General features: G+C 45.7%; 1 protein-coding gene across 5 annotated transcripts in view; it reads left to right on the top strand.

Annotated features, from left to right (window-relative positions):
- Positions 1-18,911, top strand: part of aqr (aquarius intron-binding spliceosomal factor) — a 109,991-nt gene that overhangs the window by 76,830 nt on the left and 14,250 nt on the right. The window lies entirely within an intron of this gene.

An 18,911-nucleotide genomic window follows, 5' to 3' on the forward strand; every position in this document is an offset into this window, starting at 1 on the left:
GGCTTCTCCTCCCACGAGCGGGCCCCCTGATATAGAGGGTCGACGCTCGCCTCAACCCGCGTAACAGCCCCCGGAGTTAGCAGACAGAGACGAATGGCAAGGTATAACGATCTTTTATTACGAATGTCTGGGAACACCTCTCATCACAGCCACCTGTGAGTGGAGATACTCCCCGAACAGCACAATCATACAACTTTTATACATTTCAAAAACCCCTCCGTTCCCTGGTAAGACCTCCCTAGGTCTCTAATTGGACTACCTTATCAGTGCTACTTTGGATTGACAGGCCAAGACCCTCGTGACCACCTTAGGCCGTGACTAGAATGACTTCATTAGGTCAGAATTTGTTGATCCTCCTTGGTGCCCGTGAGTCCGCTTCGAGCCTCTTCGCAAGGTCTTACCAATGTCTGTTTAGGTTCTCAACACGTATCCTGTCGGAATATTATTGAATTGATAACTTCTGGAGCCTTGGTACTGGAATGTACAAGGCCAAAAAGAGGCCTTTTACCTCCTTATGGGTCGGTGCAGGAACCAGCACTTTAACCCTTGTCTCGCTGGTACCCCTAATGCCAAACTTTTCTCTTACAAGGGATACCGGCAAAACTACATTTATTGCCCTGAGAAAGTGGTGGTGGGCCTTCTCTTTGAACCACTGCAGCCCGAGTGCTGATGGTGGTTCAACAATGTTGTTTAGGCATGGAATTACTTCAATTTGATTCATCAACAGTGAAGGAACAGAAGGGTGTGATTTGGAGGAGAAACTCTTCCCATGATCATTGCTGCTCTTGTGCTTCTCATTGGTGGAGGTTGTACTGCTCGGAGGTGTGTTGAAGTAACCTTGCATGGAATTTACAGCCCAGAAATAGGCCATTCGGCCCAACCAGTCCATGCTAGCGTTTATGCTCTACTCGAGCCTCCTCCCATTCTTCCTCATCTAACTCTTATCAGCATAACCCTCTATTCCCTTCTCTCTCATATGTTTATCTAGCTTAACTTTAAATATATCTATACTATTTGCCTCAACTACTCCTTGTGGTAGCGAGTTCCACATTCTCACCACTCTCTGGGTAAAGAAGCTTCTTCTGAATTCCTTATTTAATTTCTTGGTGATTATCTTACATTGATGGCCTTTAGTTTTGCTCTTCCCCACAAGTGGAAACATTTTATCTGTGTCTACTCTATCAAAACCTTTAATAATTTTAAAGACCTCTATTAGATCATCTCGCAACCTTCTCTTTTCAAGAGAAAAGAGATGCAGGCTGTTCATCCTTTCCTGATAGGTATAATCTCGCAGTTCTGGTATCATCCTTGTAAATCATTTTGCACTACCTCCAGTGCCTCTATATCCTTTTTATAATATGGCAACCAGAATTGTACACAATACCCCAAGTGTGGTCTAACCAAGGTTTGATACAAGGTTAGCATAACTTATCTACTTTTCAATTCTATCCCTCTAGAAATAAACCCTTGAGCTTGGTTTGCTTTCGTTATGGCCTTATTGGCCGGCGTCACAACTTTGAGTGATTTGTGTATTTGTACTCTCGCATCCCTTTGCTCCTCTACCCCATTTAGATTCTTATTTTGCAAGTAATATGTGACCACCATATTTTTCTTACCAAAATCTAATGCATCATTTATATGTACCTTATCAAAGACCTTTTGAAAACCTAGATATATTACATCTACTGCATTACCCTTTTCTACTCTGTTAGAAATAACCTCTCTACGGCTATCTCTCGTCATTTTAAATAATCAGGTTCGAGTGCAAACCAATATGGTGGGTGTATTGTGTTTAATCGGAGTTTAAGACGGAATATAACGCATTAGTTATACAGTAAATATATATGACCGTAACAATAGTTGATATCGATCCAATCGGGCAGACGATTGACACGAGAGCAATTCTTTCCTTCCTTTTCGTCTAGGGCTTCCTTCACAATCTATCTATCTCTCTCTCTCTCTCTCTCTCTCTCTCTCTCTCTTCCATCTGTGAGTACAAGCTTCCGGGAAGTCACTTTTAACCTAATATTGATACGACCTTTTGACCTATAGAGGTTCCCCTAAAAACATAATATCCAATAAGGCTTCTAGTTCTTTATCTCGATTCTCAAAACAAAGCCCGCCTTAAAGATGTCTTACGATTTTGGCCACTTGTCATTCTCTGTTTACTCTAACCAAGGGTTCCTTCCTATGGAAATTGTTTTATCTCTCTCGTCCCTATCTCATGAGGCCAAACCAGAAAACTGCTCAGCATCATTGGCCCCAAGTTTCCACATGATTTGCTCCTGATTTTTAGGAGCAACTGGTGTAGAACGGAGTATCTTAGAAATCGGAATTCTCCACATTTAGTTTTCTGCAGTTCTAGTTGGATAGAACAGTTTCACTTTGGAACAGAATTTTTTTTTCAAAAGGGGGCGTGTCCGACCACTGACGCCTGATTTGATAGTTTCCACAGTGAAAACGTACTCCAAACTAACTTAGAATGGAGCAAGTGAAGATTTTTGTACGCTTGAAAAAACCTTGTCTACACTTTAAAAAATCAGGCGCAGGTTACAAATTAGGCGTAGGGAACGAGGAGGAGGGGGGGGGGGGGAGGGAAGGGAAGTCATTAAATTCTACAATCAATCCTTAGTTATACTTATACAAATATTATACAAATAAATCCAACCTGAATAAAAATTTATAAGCAAAGAAAAGATTAAATAAACCATGTTCCTACCTGTGTGAAAGTGCTTCAGGCAGGCCTTTCAGGCAGCGGTGTGGCGTCAGTGTCTCAACGGCAGGGGCAGGCAGCAAGCAGCCTTCGAGCTGAACTGCAGTGCTTGAGGCAGGCCTTCATTCCCCGCGAAGATGCAGCACCCGGACGGACGTGAGGCCATTCGGCCATGGGATTGCAGCGGCGTCAGTGGCTGGTCGGGAGCAGCAGCAGCCTTCGAGCTGTGAGGGGGACTGACTGAGGCCATTTGGACAGGGAGAGGCAGCCACATCGACATCTTTATATTTAAATTTGCAGAATGGGTGCACCACATATTATGCAATGGTTTGCTTCCTCATGCAAGAAATTCTTTGTTCTTGGTAGAAGTTGATCCATCGCAAAGTTGAATTGGCACTTTTATTTCTCCAAACACACAGTCCTTAATTTGCAGGCACCGGTTCTGCAAGTTTAGCAGTGAAAAGCTGAACTCATTGATTTCAGCAGGTGATTTATTCAGCAGTGCTGCTAAAAGCACTCCCTCACACAGAAATATCAAGAAAATTAAAATGCAAGCCTTTGCAGGGGTCCAAGAAACAAATCTTCACTTTTTCTGCAGCACTTTTAAAAATGGCCGAGTGCCAATGTTTACTTCAGACTGCGCGTGCGCGAACGCTCCAACGCGCACGCGCAGGGTTGCCGGCACCAAGAAGCCTCATTTAAATTGTACCCGCCCCCTCCTACTTACAAAATCGGCGCGAGTGGTAGGCTCCGCCCCCTGTGCGCCGCGCCAAGCAGACATCGAGCTCCAAGGAGCTCGAGAATACCGCATTTTTTTTTTTCAGGCGCCGTTTTCGGCGCAAGAAACAGGCGCCCAGCTCTGAGGTGCGCCTTTTTCACCGCGTGTGGAAACTTGGGGCCTCAGTCTCCTTTACAACGTAACAACATGTTGACGTTAACTCTCACAACTTCCATCCATTCTAAGTCTTTTTGTAACAAATTGTCTTAACGATACATAAAGAAAACTGAAGCTTTAACTTGAAAACCACAGATAATGGTTGCCATAGTGCAGAATGCTATAACATCTCAGCAAGACATTATCACTTCTAAGCTTTCTGAGTAGACACTTCAGGCTGGATTTTTGGTTTTCAGCTAAAACTGTAGTTTTGCGCCAAAATTACCGTTTTCGCTGCACTACCATTTTTAGGCCTAACTTTTGGCCTTGCGCATCGGTAAAATCGGTGTTGCACAAGGATTTGCGGTGCAAACCATGAGTTTCAGCAACTTTAGTCCAAGGCCGATAACGCTACGAGAGAGGCTTTGGGAGGGGATGAAAACAAAAAAAACATTCATAAAATATTCACAAATCCCTTACCTACTACTAAATCGCTGAAAAATAATTTAAAAATAAAATCTTTAACTTACCTTTTTTGCAGGTCTTCATACTTACCGCTGCTGGCAGGTTTGACCCTGTCGGTATTCTGCGCATGGCAAAGAGTGCCGAAAGTACGGCAGTAACGCAATCCGCAGCGTTTCACGTCGGCTCACCTCTCCCCGGCAGTACTTGAAAGCGCCGCAAAGAGGTACCTGAGGATCTCGCCGACCGGGTTTTCTCCACGGAGGGTCAAATGGTGGAGAAAACCTGGCCGCAAAGTCGGCAAATCTAGCCCTTCGTCTCCAGGTCTAAACAACAATTTAAAACACAGCATTCATACCAGTTTTATACATTCTTTTCAGTTTTATACATTTTTAGGCATCTTTAGTTTCGAACAACTCTCTCTGTTACCCCTCCAAAGAATTCAATGAGGCTGATCAAGCAAGACTTTCCTTTTGAAATAAAAACAGAAAATACCGGAAATACTCAGCAGGTCAGACAGCATCTGTAGAGAGAGAAACAGAGTTAACATTTCGGGTCGCTGAAACCTGTGATCTCAAACTTCTTCCAGTTCTGACGAAAGGCCAACAACCTGAAACATTAACTCTGTTTCTCTCTCCACAGATGCTGCCTGACTTGCTGAGTATTTCCAGCATTTTCTTCTTTTATTTCAGATTTTCAGCATCCGCAGTATTTTGCTTTTGCTTCCCTTTTGAAATCCATGTTGACTATTCATTATTATATTTTTGGTTTCTAGATGGTTTCCTAATTTCTCTTCTATTTTCCTACTACCGATGTTAAACTTACTGGTCTAGTTCGCTGGACATGTATCTCCCTTCTTAATATAGATATAATGTTAGCTATCCGCTAGTCCTCTGGTACTACACCTTTTTCTCATCATCGAGGATGACTTGCTTCCACTCAGATGACTGAGGAGTCCAATGCAGGACCTACAGTCTCTTGTCACAGGTGGGACAGACAGTGGTTGAAGGAAAGGGTGGGTGGGGAGCCTGGGTTGACGCATGCTCCTTCCACTGTCTATGCTTGTTTTCTGCATGCTCTCGGTGACGAGACTCGAGGTGCTCAGCACCCTCCCGGATGCTCTTCCTCTACTTTGGGCGGTCTTGGGCCACGGATTCCCAGGTGTCGGTGGGGATGTTGCACTTTATCACGGAGGCTTTGAGGGTGTCCTTGAAGCGTTTCCTCTTCCCACCTGGGGCTAGCTTGCTGTGTCGAAGCTCCGAGTAGAGCACTTGCTTTAAGAGTCTCATGTCGGGCATGTGGACTATGTGGCCTGCCTAACGGAGCTGATCGAGTGTGGTCAATGCTTCGATGCTGGGCCCGTTGGCCTGAGCGAAAACACTGACAGCCAATAGATTTGCAGGATCTTGTGGAGGCAGCACTGGTGGTACTTCTGCAGCATTTTGAGATGTCTGCTGTATATAGTCTATATCTCTGAGCCATGTAAGAGGGTGGGTATCACTATTGTCCTGTAGAGACCATAAGCTTGGTGCCAGATTTGAGATCCCGGTCTTCGAACACTCTTCCTCAGACGACCGAAGGCTGCGCTGGAACACATAGGCTCCCGAGGTATGGAAAATGGTCCACGTTGTCCAAGGCCTCAACGTGGAATTTGATAACCGGGGGACAGAGCTGTGTGGCGGGGTGAGGTTGGTAGAGGACCTTTGCCTTACGGATGTCTAATGTAAGGCCCCATGCTCTCGTACACCTCGGTGAAGGTGTTGACGATGGCTTGGAATTCGGCCTCCGACTGTGCGCAGACGCAAGCGTACTGTAGTTCGATGACTGCGGATGGGACGACCTTGGATCTGGCCTGGAGGCGGCAGAGGTTGAACAGATTTCCATTTGTTCTATAATTTAGCTCCACTCCAGCTGCTGAGAGTGAGATGAAGCATTGCAAAAAAGATCGAGAAGCGCGTTGGTACGATGACGCAGCCTTGCCTGACCCCGGTCCTGACGTGTATTGGGTCTGTGGTGAATCCGTTCGTCAGGATCACGGATTGCATGTCATCGTAGAGCAGACGGAGGATGATGACAAACTTTTGAGGGCAGCTGAAACTGAGGAGGACGCCCCATAATCCCTCATAGTTGATGCCGTCAAAGGTCTTTGTGAGGTCAAAGAAGGCCATAGAAGCATAGAAAATAGGTGCAGGAGTAGGCCATTCGGCCCTTCGAGCCTGCACCACCATTCAATATGATCATGGCTGATCATGCAACTTCAGTACCCCATTCCTGCTTTCTCTCCATACCCTTTGATCCCTTTAGCCGTAAGGGCCACATCTAACTCCCTTTTGAATATATCTAACGAACTGGCCTCAACAACTTTCTGTGATAGAGAATTCCACAAGTTCACAATTCTCTGAGTGAAGAAGTTTCTCCTCATCTCGGTCCTAAATGGCTTACCCCTTATCCTTAGACTCTGACCCCTGGTTCTGGACTTCCTCAACATCGGGAACATTCTTCCTGTATCTAATCTGTCCAATTCCCTCAGAATTTTATATGTTTCTATGAGATCCCCTCTCATTCTTATAAATTCCAGTGAATATAAGCCTAGTTGATCCAGTCTTTCTTCATATGTCAGTCCTGCCATCCCGGGAATCAGTCTGGTGAACATTTGCTGCACTCCCTCAATAGCAAGAATGTCCTTCCTCAGATTAGGAGACCGAAACTGTACACAATATTCAAGGTGTGGCCTCACCAAGTCCCTGTACAACTGCAATAAGACTGCCCTGCTCCTGTACTCAAATCCTCTCGCTATGAAAGCCAACATGCCATTTGCTTTCTTCACCGTCTGCTGTACCTGCATGCCAACTTTCAATGACTGATGTACCAGGTCTCGTTGCACCTCTCATTTTCCTAATCTGTCACCATTCAGATAATAGTCTGCCTTTCCTGTTTTTGCCACCAAAGTGGATAACCTCACATTTATCTACATTATACTGCATCTGCCATGCATTTGTCCACTCACCTAACCTGTCCAAGTCACTCTGCAGCCTCTTAGCATCCTCCTCACAGCTCATACTGCCACCCAGCTTAGTGTCATCTGCATGAGTTGGTGCTGTTCCCTGCATTTCTCTTGTAGTTGTCACGCGGTGAAGATCACGTCCATTATACCCCTTAGTGGACGAATCCGCATTGCGATTCTGGGAGGAGCCCTTCAGCCACAGGGAGAAGACGATTGAGGAGGATTCTTGCGATGACTTTTCCTGTGGCCGACAGCAGGGAAATTCCTCTGTAGTTATCGCAGTCGGACGTCCCCTTTCTTGAAGTTGGTCACGATTATGGAGTCTCTGAGATCTCCTGGCATGCTTTCCTCCTTTCAGATAAGAGAAATTAGGTCATGTATTCGTGCCAATAGTGCTTCTCCACCATGCTTTAGTGCTTTGGCGGAAATTTCCATCTGCTCCTGTTGCCTTGTTATTCTTCAGGTGACAGATGGCCTTTTCTTCCTCGTGCCAGGCTGGGGTTGTGCTGAGATGGTGGCAGGTAGCATGCTGCGGGATGGTGTCGAGGACATTCGCGTCGAAGACAGAGTCTTGGTTAAGGAGATCTTCGAAATGCTCCTTCCAACGGGCACTGACTGCCTCTCTGTTCTTGATGAGTACCTCACCGTTCTTGGCCAGCAGTGGGGTTAGGGCCTTTGGTGCCTGGGCAATAGGTGGTCTTGACTGCACTGAAGAATCCATACACATCATGGTTGTCGGCTAACTGCTGGATCTCCTGTGCTTTCTCCACCCACCATCTGGGTGGTGGAGAAAACACATTATTATTAATTATAACAAATTATTAAATATCTGTAATAGTGCCTCTGCTGTCTCTTCCCTAGATCTTTTTAAATGCATGGATGTAATTCGTCTGGACCAGGGGTTTTATACTTCTTTGAGTTTGATTAATTTATTTAATATTCCTCCTCTTTGTTTTAAATGCGGTTATGTAGGCCCCAAGTTTCCACATGATTTGCTCCTGATTTTTAGGAGCAACTGGTGTAGAACAGAGTATCTTAGAAATCGGAATTCTCGCCATTTAGTTTGCTCCAGTTCTAGTCAGTTAGAACAATTCACTTTGGAACAGAATTTTTTTTTTCAAAAGGGGGCGTGTCCGGCCACTTACGCCTGTTTTCAAAGTTTCGTCAGTGAAAACTTATTCCAAACTAACTTAGAATGGATTAAGTGAAGATTTTTGTACGTTCGAAAAAACCTTGTCTACACTTTCGAAAATCAGGCATAGATTACAAATCAGGCGTAGGGAATGGGGGGACGGGGGGTTAAAGGGAAGTTTACAAACATTAAACACTTCAGTTTTACAAATAAAGAGCCATCATCAATAATAAATGATAAATACATCAATAAATCAATCAAAAAAAATTAATAAGAAATAATTTTTTTTTAATCAATAAATAAAACATTTTCTACTTACCGACTGCAGCACCGGGAGCCCTCCAACAACGTGCTGGGATGCCCCCCTCAGTGTGTCTCTGTCAGTGTCTCTATCTCTCTGTCTGTCTGTGTCTCTCATTCTCTATCTGTCAGTGTCTGTGTTTCTGACAGCGAGGAGGGGGGTAGAGGGAGAGAAGGGGGGAGGAGGGGGAGGGGGGGGAGAGAAGGGGGAGGGGGGGGAGGGATGGGGGAGAAGGGGGGAGGGGAGAAGGGGGGAGTGGGGGGAGGGGAGAAGGAGATTGGGGGGGGGAAAGGAGATTGGGGGGGGGGGGAAGGCTGAACGGGCAGGGCCCGTCCCCAGCACCAGATTTACAGGTAGGTGGCGTTGGGTCTGTCGGGGGATGGAGGGAGGGAGAGGGAGGTCAGGTCGGATCCAGGCAGGGGGTGGGGAGGGGAGCGGGTGTCGGGTCCTGTCTGGCGGGGTGGGGGGGAGAGCAGGTGTCCGGTCCTGGAGCGGGGGGGGGGGGCGCGCGGGTGTCGGGTCCAGGCAGGGGGGGTGCGGGTGTCGGGTCCGGGCGGGAAGCGGGAGTCGAGTCAGCTCGGGAGGAAGCAGGAGCTGGCCGTGGGCGGAACCTTATTCACGCAGCCCCAGTGAGGCCATTGGGCCAGGGCTAGGGGCTGCGTGCTTCGGGCCCCTCCCACACAGTTTCGGGCACCTGGAGCTACTGCACTTGCGCGCCCGCTGTAGCGCGCATGTGCAGAGGTCCCGACACTGTTTTCAGCGCAGGGACCTGGCTCCGGCCCCTACAGCTCCTGCTGCGCTGCGCCGAGGGCCAGAGGACCTGCAGGGAGGTGGAGAATACGGAGGTTTTTTTTAGGCGCGCTTTGTGGCGCGAAAAATGGGCGTCCAGGTCGGGACTGCACCGTTCTAGGCACGGCTCGAAACTTGGGCCCATAATTTCTAATCTCATCTTCTGATGTCATGTCCACCTGGTCCCTTTCCCTGATACATATACACACACATATAGAAACAAAATAATGATTTAATATTTCTGCCATTTTTCTATCGTTGCCTGTGGTTTTATCTTGACCTTCCTTTTGTGGCCCTATTTTCTTCCCGACTGCTTTTTTATTTGTTGTAGAATATTTTACTTTTTTGTGTTATGTTCCTTGATAATTTAATTTCATAGTTCCTCTTTGCCTTCCTAATTGTTTTTTTGATTTCTCTCCTAGCCTCTTCGTATTCTCCCTTGTCATGTTCTCCCCTGCTGTCCATGTACGCCTCTTTCCTTAGCTTGAATTTTCCCCTTGTGTCTTTATTCATCCATGATGTCTCATTAGTATTTACTTCTTGTTTTTTTAGCACATTATATTCTACTTGGGGCTCTATTGAATGCTGTTTTTAATATTTCCCATTGCTCTTCTACATCAGTGTTTGCCAATATTGATGTACATTTAATTTATCAAGTTAGAACATAGGAGCAGGAGTAGGCCATACGGCTCCTCGAGCCTGCTCCGCCATTCAATAAGATCATGGCTGATCTGATCATGAACTCAGCTCCACTTCCGCAATCGCTCCCCATAACCTCTTATCCCCTGATCGTTTAAGAAACTGTCTATTTCTGTCTTAAATTTATTCAATGACCCAGCTTCCACAGCTCTCTGAGGCAGCAAATTCTATAGATTTACAACCCTCAGAGAAGAAATTTCTCCTCATCTCTGTTTTAAATGGGCGGCCCCTCTAGTTCTAGTCTTCCCCAACAGTGGAAACATCCTCTCTGCATCCACCTTGTCAAGCCCGCTCATAATCTTATATGTTTCGATAAGATCACCTCTCATTCTTCTGAATTCCAATGAGTAGAGGCCCAGCCTACTCAACCTTTCCTCATAAGTCAACTCCCTCATCCCCAAAATCAACCAAGGGTGAACCTTTTCTGAACAGTCTCCAAAGCAAGTATATCCTTTTGTAAATATGGAAACCAAAACTTCACACACTATTCTAGGTGTGGCCTCACCGATACCTTGTATAGCTGTAGCAAGACTTCCCTGCTTGTATACTCCATCCCCTTTGCAATAAAGGCCATAAGTTCTATTCTTACCCCCTCAAAATCAGCTTTCTTCAGTCTTTAAAAAAAATTATTTCATGGAATGTGGGCGTTGCTGGCAAGGCCAACATTTGTTGTCCATCCCTAATTGCCCTTGGGATGGTGGTGGTGAGCCGCCCTCTTGAAACGCTGCAGTCTGTGTGGTGAAGGTACTCCCACTGTGCTGTTAGGTAAGGAGTTCCAGGATTTTGACCCAGCAATGATGAAGGAACGGCGATATATTTCCAAGTCAGTTGGTGTGTGACTTGGAGGGGAATTTGGAGGTAGTGATGTTCCCTTGCACCTACTAGTCTTGTACTAGGTGGTAGAGGTTGTGCATTTTTGTCATGCTTATGTCCTTCTCAATTATGATCTCCTACTTTTACTTCTCTCATCTGCTCTGATTCATTCCCCATTACTAGATCCAGTAGCGAATCCTCCCTTGGGTTTTTTACATACTGAATTAAAAAGGAGTTGTTGGAACTCAATTCCCTTATTGTCATTACCTATCTCTTCTGGCCAATTAATTTTGGGGTAGTTGAAATCCCCCGTGATGATTATTCGATCTTTTCTTGGTGAGTTGATGCATTATATCCTGTAGATTGTACGTACCACCACTACAGTGTGCCAGTGGTGGCACGGATGGATATTGAGTCCAGTGGCAAGGGCACCAATCAAGCAAACTGTTCTGATCTTAATGGTGTCAAGCATCATCGCACTCATGACTTGTAAATGGTGGGGGAAATGCTATGGTGAGGCACTTGTCATAGAGCACAAAGCCTCTTCCCTGCTCTTTCTACGTTATTGATACGGCTGGTTCAGTTAAGCTTCTGCTCAGTGGTGACCTTGGGATGTTGATAGTGGGTGACTTGGTGATGGCAGTGCATTTGAAGGCCGTTGGGGCTTGTTGGAGATGGTCATCACCTGGCATTTATATGGCGTTAATGCTAACTGCCATGTGTCAGCCCAAACCGGGATGTTGTCCAGTTTCTACTGTTGGCTGGCAGGGCCTGCTTCTTCCAGCGTCGGCGGCAGTCGGGAGTTCGTTGGTGAGGCCTATAAAAGGCACAGCAGGGAGTCCGGGGCCCAGCGTCGGCGGCAGTCGGGAGTTTGTTGGTGAGGCCTATAAAAGGCGTACTTGTGCAGCTACAGGGAGAAGGCAAAAAATTAGAAGAAACAGAAAGGTGACGTCACAGCCAAGGGGGTAAGTGATTGGCTGGTGATTGGTGAGTAGTTTTTCTTTTTTCTCTTCTATCACAGTGAGTAAACTTTAGCATTGTTGTTGCCAATTTAAGTGTACCTAAGGGTTAAGTCATGGCAGGAGAGCTCGGTCACGTGATATGCTCCTCCTGTACCATGTGGGAACTCGGGGACACTGAGGACTACGTGTGCGGGAAGTGTGTCCGCCTCCAGCTCCTGACGGTCCGCGTTGCGGAATTGGAGCTGAGGGTGGATTCACTCTGGAGCATCCACGATGCTGAGAATGATGCGAGTAGCACATGTAGCGAGCTGGTCTTACCACAGGTGAAGGGTCCACAGCCAGCTAGGGAATGGAAGACCAGCAGGAAGAGCAGTGCAAGGAAGGTAGTGCAGGGGTCCCCTGCGGTCATCCCCTGCAAAACAGATACACCGTTTTGAGTACTGTTGAGGGGGATGACTCATCAGGGGAGGGGAGGGCAGCAGCAGCCAAGTTCATGGCACCGTGGCTGGCTCTGCTGCACTGGAGGGCAGGAAAAAGAGTGGGAGAGCGATAGTGATGGGGGATTCGATTGTAAGGGGAATAGATAGGCATTTCTGCGGCCGCAACCGAGACTCCTGATGGTATGTTGCCTCCCTGGTGCAAGGGTCAAGGATGTCTCGGAGCGGGTTCATTCTGAAAAGGGAGGGTGAACAGCCAGTTGTCGTGGTGCACATTGGTACCAACGATATAGGTAAAAAAAGGGATGAGGTCCTACAAGACGAATTTAAGGAGCTAGGAGCTAAATTAAAACGTAGGACCTCAAAAGTAGTCATCTCGGGATTGCTACCAGTGCCACATGCTAGTCAGAGTAGGAATCGCAGGATAGCTCGGATGAATACGTGGCTTGAGCAGTGGTGCACCAGGGAGGGATTCAAATTCCTGGGGCATTGGAACCGGTTCTGGGGGAGGTGGGACCAGTACAAACCGGACGGTCTGCACCTGGGCAGGACCGGAACCAATGTCCTAGGGGGAGTGTTTGCTAGTGCTGTTGGGGAGGAGTTAAACCAATATGGCAGGGGGATGGGAACCAATGCAGGGAGACAGAGGGAGACAAAAAGGAGACAAAAGCAAAAGACAGAAAGGAGATGAGTAAAAGTGGAGGGCAGAGAAACCCAAGGCAAAAAACAAAAAGGGCCACTGAATATAAAGGGGCTGCAGGAGGGGTCAAAACTAAAAATCATGGTTTAAAAACTAGTATTAAAACACTCTACCTAAGCGCACGCAGCATTCGAAATAAAGTAAATGAGTTGACGGCACAAATCATTACAAATGGGTATGATTTGGTGGCCATTACAGAAACATGGTTGCAGGTTGGCCAAGACTGGGAATTAAACATACAGGGGTATCTGACGATTCGGAAAGATAGACAAGAAGGGAAAGGAGGTGGGGTAGCTCTGTTAATAAAGGATGATATCAGGGCAGTTGTGAGAGACGATATTGGCTCTAATGAACAAAATGTTGAATCATTGTGGGTGGAGATTAGAGATAGTAAGGGGAAAAAGTCACTGGTGGGCGTAGTTTATAGGCCCCAAATAATAACTTCACGGTGGGGAGGGCATTAATCAAGGGAATAATGGAGGCATGTGAAAAAGGAACGGCAGTAATCATGGGGGATTTTAACCTACATATCGATTGGTCAAATCAAATCGCACGGGGTAGCCTGGAGGAGGAATTCATAGAATGCATACGGGATTGTTTCTTAGAACAGTATGTTACAGAACCTACAAGGGAGCAAGCTATCTTAGATCTGGTCCTATGTAATGAGGCAGGAATAATAAACGATCTCCTTGTAAAAGATCCTCTCGGAATGAGTGATCACAGTATGGTTGAATTTGTAATACAGATTGAGGGTGAGGAAGTAGTGTCTCAAACGAGTGTACTATGCTTAAACAAAGGGGACTACAATGGGATGAGGGCAGAGTTGGCTAAAGTAGACTGGAAACACAGACTAAACGGTGGCACAATTGAGGAACAGTGGAGGACTTTTAAGGAGCTCTTTCATCGTGCTCAACAAAAATATATTCCAGTGAAAAAGAAGGGCGGTAAGAGAAGGGATAACCAGCCGTGGATAACCAAGGAAATAAAGGAGAGTATCAAATTAAAAACCAATGCGTATAAGGTGGCCAAGGTTAGTGGGAAAATAGAAGATTGGGAAAATTTTAAACGACAGCAAAGAATGACTAAGAAAGCAATAAAGAAAGAAAAGCTAGATTACGAAGGTAAACTTGCGCAAAACATAAAAACGGATAGTAAAAGCTTTTACAGATATATAAAACTGAAAAGAGTGACGAAAGTAAATGTTGGTTCCTTAGAAGATGAGAAGGGGGATTTAATAATGGGAAATGTGGAAATGGCTGAGACCTTAAACAATTATTTTGCTTCGGTCTTCACAGTGGAAGACACAAAAACCATGCCAAAAATTGCTGGTCACAGGAATGTGGGAAGGGAGGACCTTGAGACAATCACTATCACTAGGGGGGTAGTGCTGGACAGGCTAATGGGACTCTAGGTAGACAAGTCCCCTGGTCCTGATGAAATGCATCCCAGGGTATTAAAAGAGATGGCGGAAGTTATAGCAGATGCATTCATTATAATCTACCAAAAGTCTCTGGGGAGGTACTAGCGGATTGGAAAACAGCTAATGTAACGCCTCTGTTTAAAAAAGGGGGCAGACAAAAGGCAGGTAACTATAGGCCGGTTAGTTTAACATCTGTAGTGGGGAAAATGCTTGAAGCTATCATTAAGGAAGAAATAGCGGGACATCTAGATAGGAATAGTGCAATCAAGCAGACGCAACATGGATTCATGAAGGGGAAATCATGTTTAACTAATTTACTGGAATTCTTTGAGGATATAACGAGCATGGTGGATAGAGGTGTACCGATGGATGTGGCGTATTTAGATTTTCAAAAGGCATTCGATAAGGTGCCACACAAAAGGTTACTGCAGAAGATAAGAGTACACGGAGTCAGAGGAAATGTATTAGCATGGATAGAGAATTGGCTGGCGAACAGAAAGTAGAGAGTCGGAATAAATGGGTCCTTTTTGGGTTGGAAATCGGTGGTTAGTGGTGTGCCACAGGGATCGGTGCTGGGACCACAACTATTTACAATATACATAGATGACCTGGAAGAGGGGACAGAGTGTAGTGTAACAAAATTTGCAGATGACACAAAGATTAGTGGGAAAGCGGGTTGTGTAGAGGACATAGAAAGGCTGCAAAGAGATTTAGATAGGTTAAGCGAATGGGCTAAGGTTTGGCAGATGGAATACAATGTCGGAAAGTGTGAGGTCATCCACCTTGGGGGGGAAAAAAACAGTAAAAGGGAATATTATTTGAATGGGGAGAAATTACAACATGCTGCAGTGCCGAGGGACCTGGGGGTCCTTGTGCATGAATCCCAAAAAGTTAGTTTGCAGGTGCAGCAGGTAATCAGGAAGGCGAATGGATTGTTGGCCTTCATTGCGCGAGGGATGGAGTACAAAAGCAGGGAGGTCCTGCTGCAACTGTACAGGGTATTGGTGAGGCTACACCTGGAGTACTGCGTGCAGTTTTGGTCACCTTACTTAAGGAAGGATATACTAGCTTTGGAGGAGGTACAGAGACTATTCACGAGGCTGATTCTGGAGATGAGGGGGTTACCTTATGATGATAGATTGAGTAGACTGGGTCTTTACTCGTTGGAGTTCAGAAGGATGAGGGGGGATCTTATGAAAACATTTAAAATAATGACAGGGATAGACAAGATAGAGGCAGAGAGGTTGTTTCCACTGGTTGGGGAGACTAGAACTAGGGGGCACAGCCTCAAAATACGGGGGAGCCAATTTAAAACCGAGTTGAGAAGGAATTTCTTCTCCCAGAGGGTTGTGAATCTGTGGAATTCTCTGCCCAAGGAAGCAGTTGAGGCTAGCTCATTGAATGTATTCAAGTCACAGATAGATAGATTTTTAACCAGTAAGGTAATTAAGGGTTACGAGGAGCGGGTGGGTAAGTGGAGTAGAGTCCACGGCCAGATCAGCCATGATCTTGTTGAATGGCGGAGCAGGCTCGAGGGGCTAGATGGCCTACTCCTGTTCCTAATTCTTATGTTATGTTCTTATGAGGAATTCTGAATGGAGCTGAACACTGGAATCATCAGTGAATAGCCCCACTTGTGACCTTGTGTTTGGGAAAAGATTATTGATGAAGCAGCTGACGGTGGTTAGGCCATGTCATGGCACCAGCTAGTAGTTATGGCCAACAGCACACAGATTCCTTTGTTCACAGCCCCTTTGTCTCTGATAGGTTGACACCAAATTGCATTGATTCAGGGCTACAGCTTTCTGTGAAAGATTATGGGGCTGACATTGCCCCTTTCTTTGCACCCCATTAACGCCAACGGGTCACAATGGCCTTTTCGCCCGGGGCGGGCAGCGGTTAGCGCCCCAGGCCAGCACGCAACAGGCGATGATGTCATCACCCCGCGCGCCGACCCCTTTGCAGCCGACAGGAGGGAATTGCCCCACGAGGTTGGCACGGGATGCCGATACCACCCTGGGGCGCTCCTTAAATGGGAGACAGTGTGCACCCTAGGCCACCATTTTATTTTGTCGGCTGACTCTTTGGTCGGCCCGACAGTGGCGGCCCTTGCCTCAACCAGGCCGCCATCATGCAGCCTGGCATTCCCCTTTGGGTGCTGGGCCGCTGGCCCGATTGAGCGCACCCCTGGTGGCACAGTGGTGGCCGCCAAAGGGCCTGCAGAGTGCGCTGCGGCCCTCCTCTTTAACTGAAGGGGAGGGGCGTTGTAGCGCTTCAACACTATGTGGAGCTACTATGTAGTGCTGAACTCAGAACCTGAGACACTGCTCCGCCTCGTTTGAAGGGCCACAGGTCAGGACTTCCAGACCGGGCGGTAAAAGTCCCGAGTCCAGAAGGTTACCAGCAACTTCAGCCCCTATCTATGTCAAGACTGCTCCACCTTATTAAACATTCCTGAAAGCTGACTTGTGCTCACATCCTCTTGATAAAGGATGCTGTGTTGCATATTCTTTTAGCTAAACCAATGCAATTCTAAATTGATGTATGCCGAGGGCGTCTTTGAAATAAAGATAATAGCTTTTTTTTAAATATTTATTCTTGAGTTGTGGGTGTCACTGGCAAGGCTGCATTTTATTGCCTATCCCTAGTTCCCCTGAGAAGGTAATAGTGGGCCTTCTCTTTGAACCGCTGCTCCTTGTGACAGTGATTAGGTGGAGAATTCCAGGATTCTGACCCAGCAATATATGTCCATTAAGATTACTGTGAAACTTAGAGGTGATGGTATCACCAGGATATTGCTGCTCTTTTTTCTTGGTAGAAATCACAGGGGAGCCAGGTGCTGCTTGGTGAGTTGCATCCTGTCGACAACAATGAGCTGGTGATAGATGGGGTGGATAGAAAGTCCTGTGGCAGGGGCACTCTGAGGATGAAGGGACACCATTGTTGCTTTGAAATGGACCATGTTCACTTTACTTCCTGTTAAGAAACTAAAGAAAACAAGGTCCTTTTCAATGCAGCAAGGGTTTTTACATACCTGGTTTGTAAAGGCCTATGCGGAAACCAGCAATGGGACAAACAGGAGCCCCATTCTCTGTTACTGATTCTGCTACTGTTATGCCTGGTAGTGATTTTATATATAAAGATTCAATAGACAGCAGTAACTAAGACATTATATATTTTGTTGTGAATTTGTGGTTGGGCAAACATTTATGAAACTATGTAGTTTAGGGAATCTTCTCTGGAAGATCAGTGAGTCCATCTGTTGAGGAGGCTTTATCTCCGATGTAAAGAATTTTCTCTCAAGGATTATAACATGATTTCCATAGACCAGGACAATGTCGGGTTTTATTCTTGTTTCTTCATTCTCTCTTATAAAAGACTAAGAATTTGGCCCATGCATGGGAGAAAAATTCAGACAGATATGGAGTGTCATTCAATCCCAGGAAACTGGCTCGTGGCCATGGACCTCAAAGACCTTCACAAAAAGTACAAAGTACTGCCTCCATTATTAACCCTTAATCAAATAGCTAGTCCAAGCTCCCTTTCAAAATGCTATAATATTTTAGAGAAATTTGGAATCCTCATCAGTTGAGAAAAATCCAAGTGAAACTGGTGCAATTCCAAATATATTCAGCAAGCAAGTTAAAACCTATACATGCCAGTAAGCTGTGACACTGCAACTTCATTTATTTTGTCCTTTTGAAGCTGGTCCAGCTTTTGTAAAAAATGTGTTGGTCATTATTTTTAAAAAGTAAATTAGCAATTCTACTAACCATTTGATGTCTACAGGGTAGTTTCTTTCAAGGTAATGCATGTGAAAATGAATCTTAAGTTAAAATCAAACTGAACTCATTGAACGTTGCATTTGTATATGGTTTGTTCATTGAATATGTTTGTGATTACATATTGTGCATATAAGTTGATTTATTCGTCTTCAACAGTACTTATAGCTCTGCTTATATTATATTTATTTAATACATTTCAAACCTGTTATACTGATCACTTCGACCTCATGATACTAAAACAGGCTGCGCAGCATTGCAGAAAATGGGCATCTTGCAATCACTGTGTTGCACCAGAAATTAAGATAAGACCACTGCAAATATTTGCCTTGTGCATGTCCCTTGCAAAATTTGTGCCTTCCTGCAAAGTGAAAAAACAGAGTCTGACTCCGCACAGTTGAACGAGCACAAACAAAAGCTGCTTTATAGTGCTGTCTGGAATGTCGGCTGCCATGAATCATGAGTCAGTTAGATTACTAGATGCAAATTTTCTCTCACTGGAGACAAGTGCACAAGAGTGCAAAAGGAACAGCACAATTAATGTGTACAAATCCGTATAAACTATTAATTTCGGTCTAGTTTTCTCTTTGACACACACACTCGTGATCTCTTATCCCTCTTTTATGCATATATCCCTTCCCTTCCCTTCCCTCTTCCATTCATAAAAACATAGAAAATAGGTGCAGGAGTAGGCCATTCGGCCCTTGGAGCCTGCACCACCATTCAATATGATCATGGCTGATCATTCACCTCAGTACCACTTTTCTGCTTTCTCTGCATATCCCTTGATCCCTTTAGCCATCAGGGCCATATCTAACTTTCC

The sequence above is a fragment of the Pristiophorus japonicus genome, chromosome 4 (genome assembly GCF_044704955.1).
Source record: "Pristiophorus japonicus isolate sPriJap1 chromosome 4, sPriJap1.hap1, whole genome shotgun sequence".
NCBI classification, from domain to species: Eukaryota; Metazoa; Chordata; class Chondrichthyes; family Pristiophoridae; genus Pristiophorus; species Pristiophorus japonicus.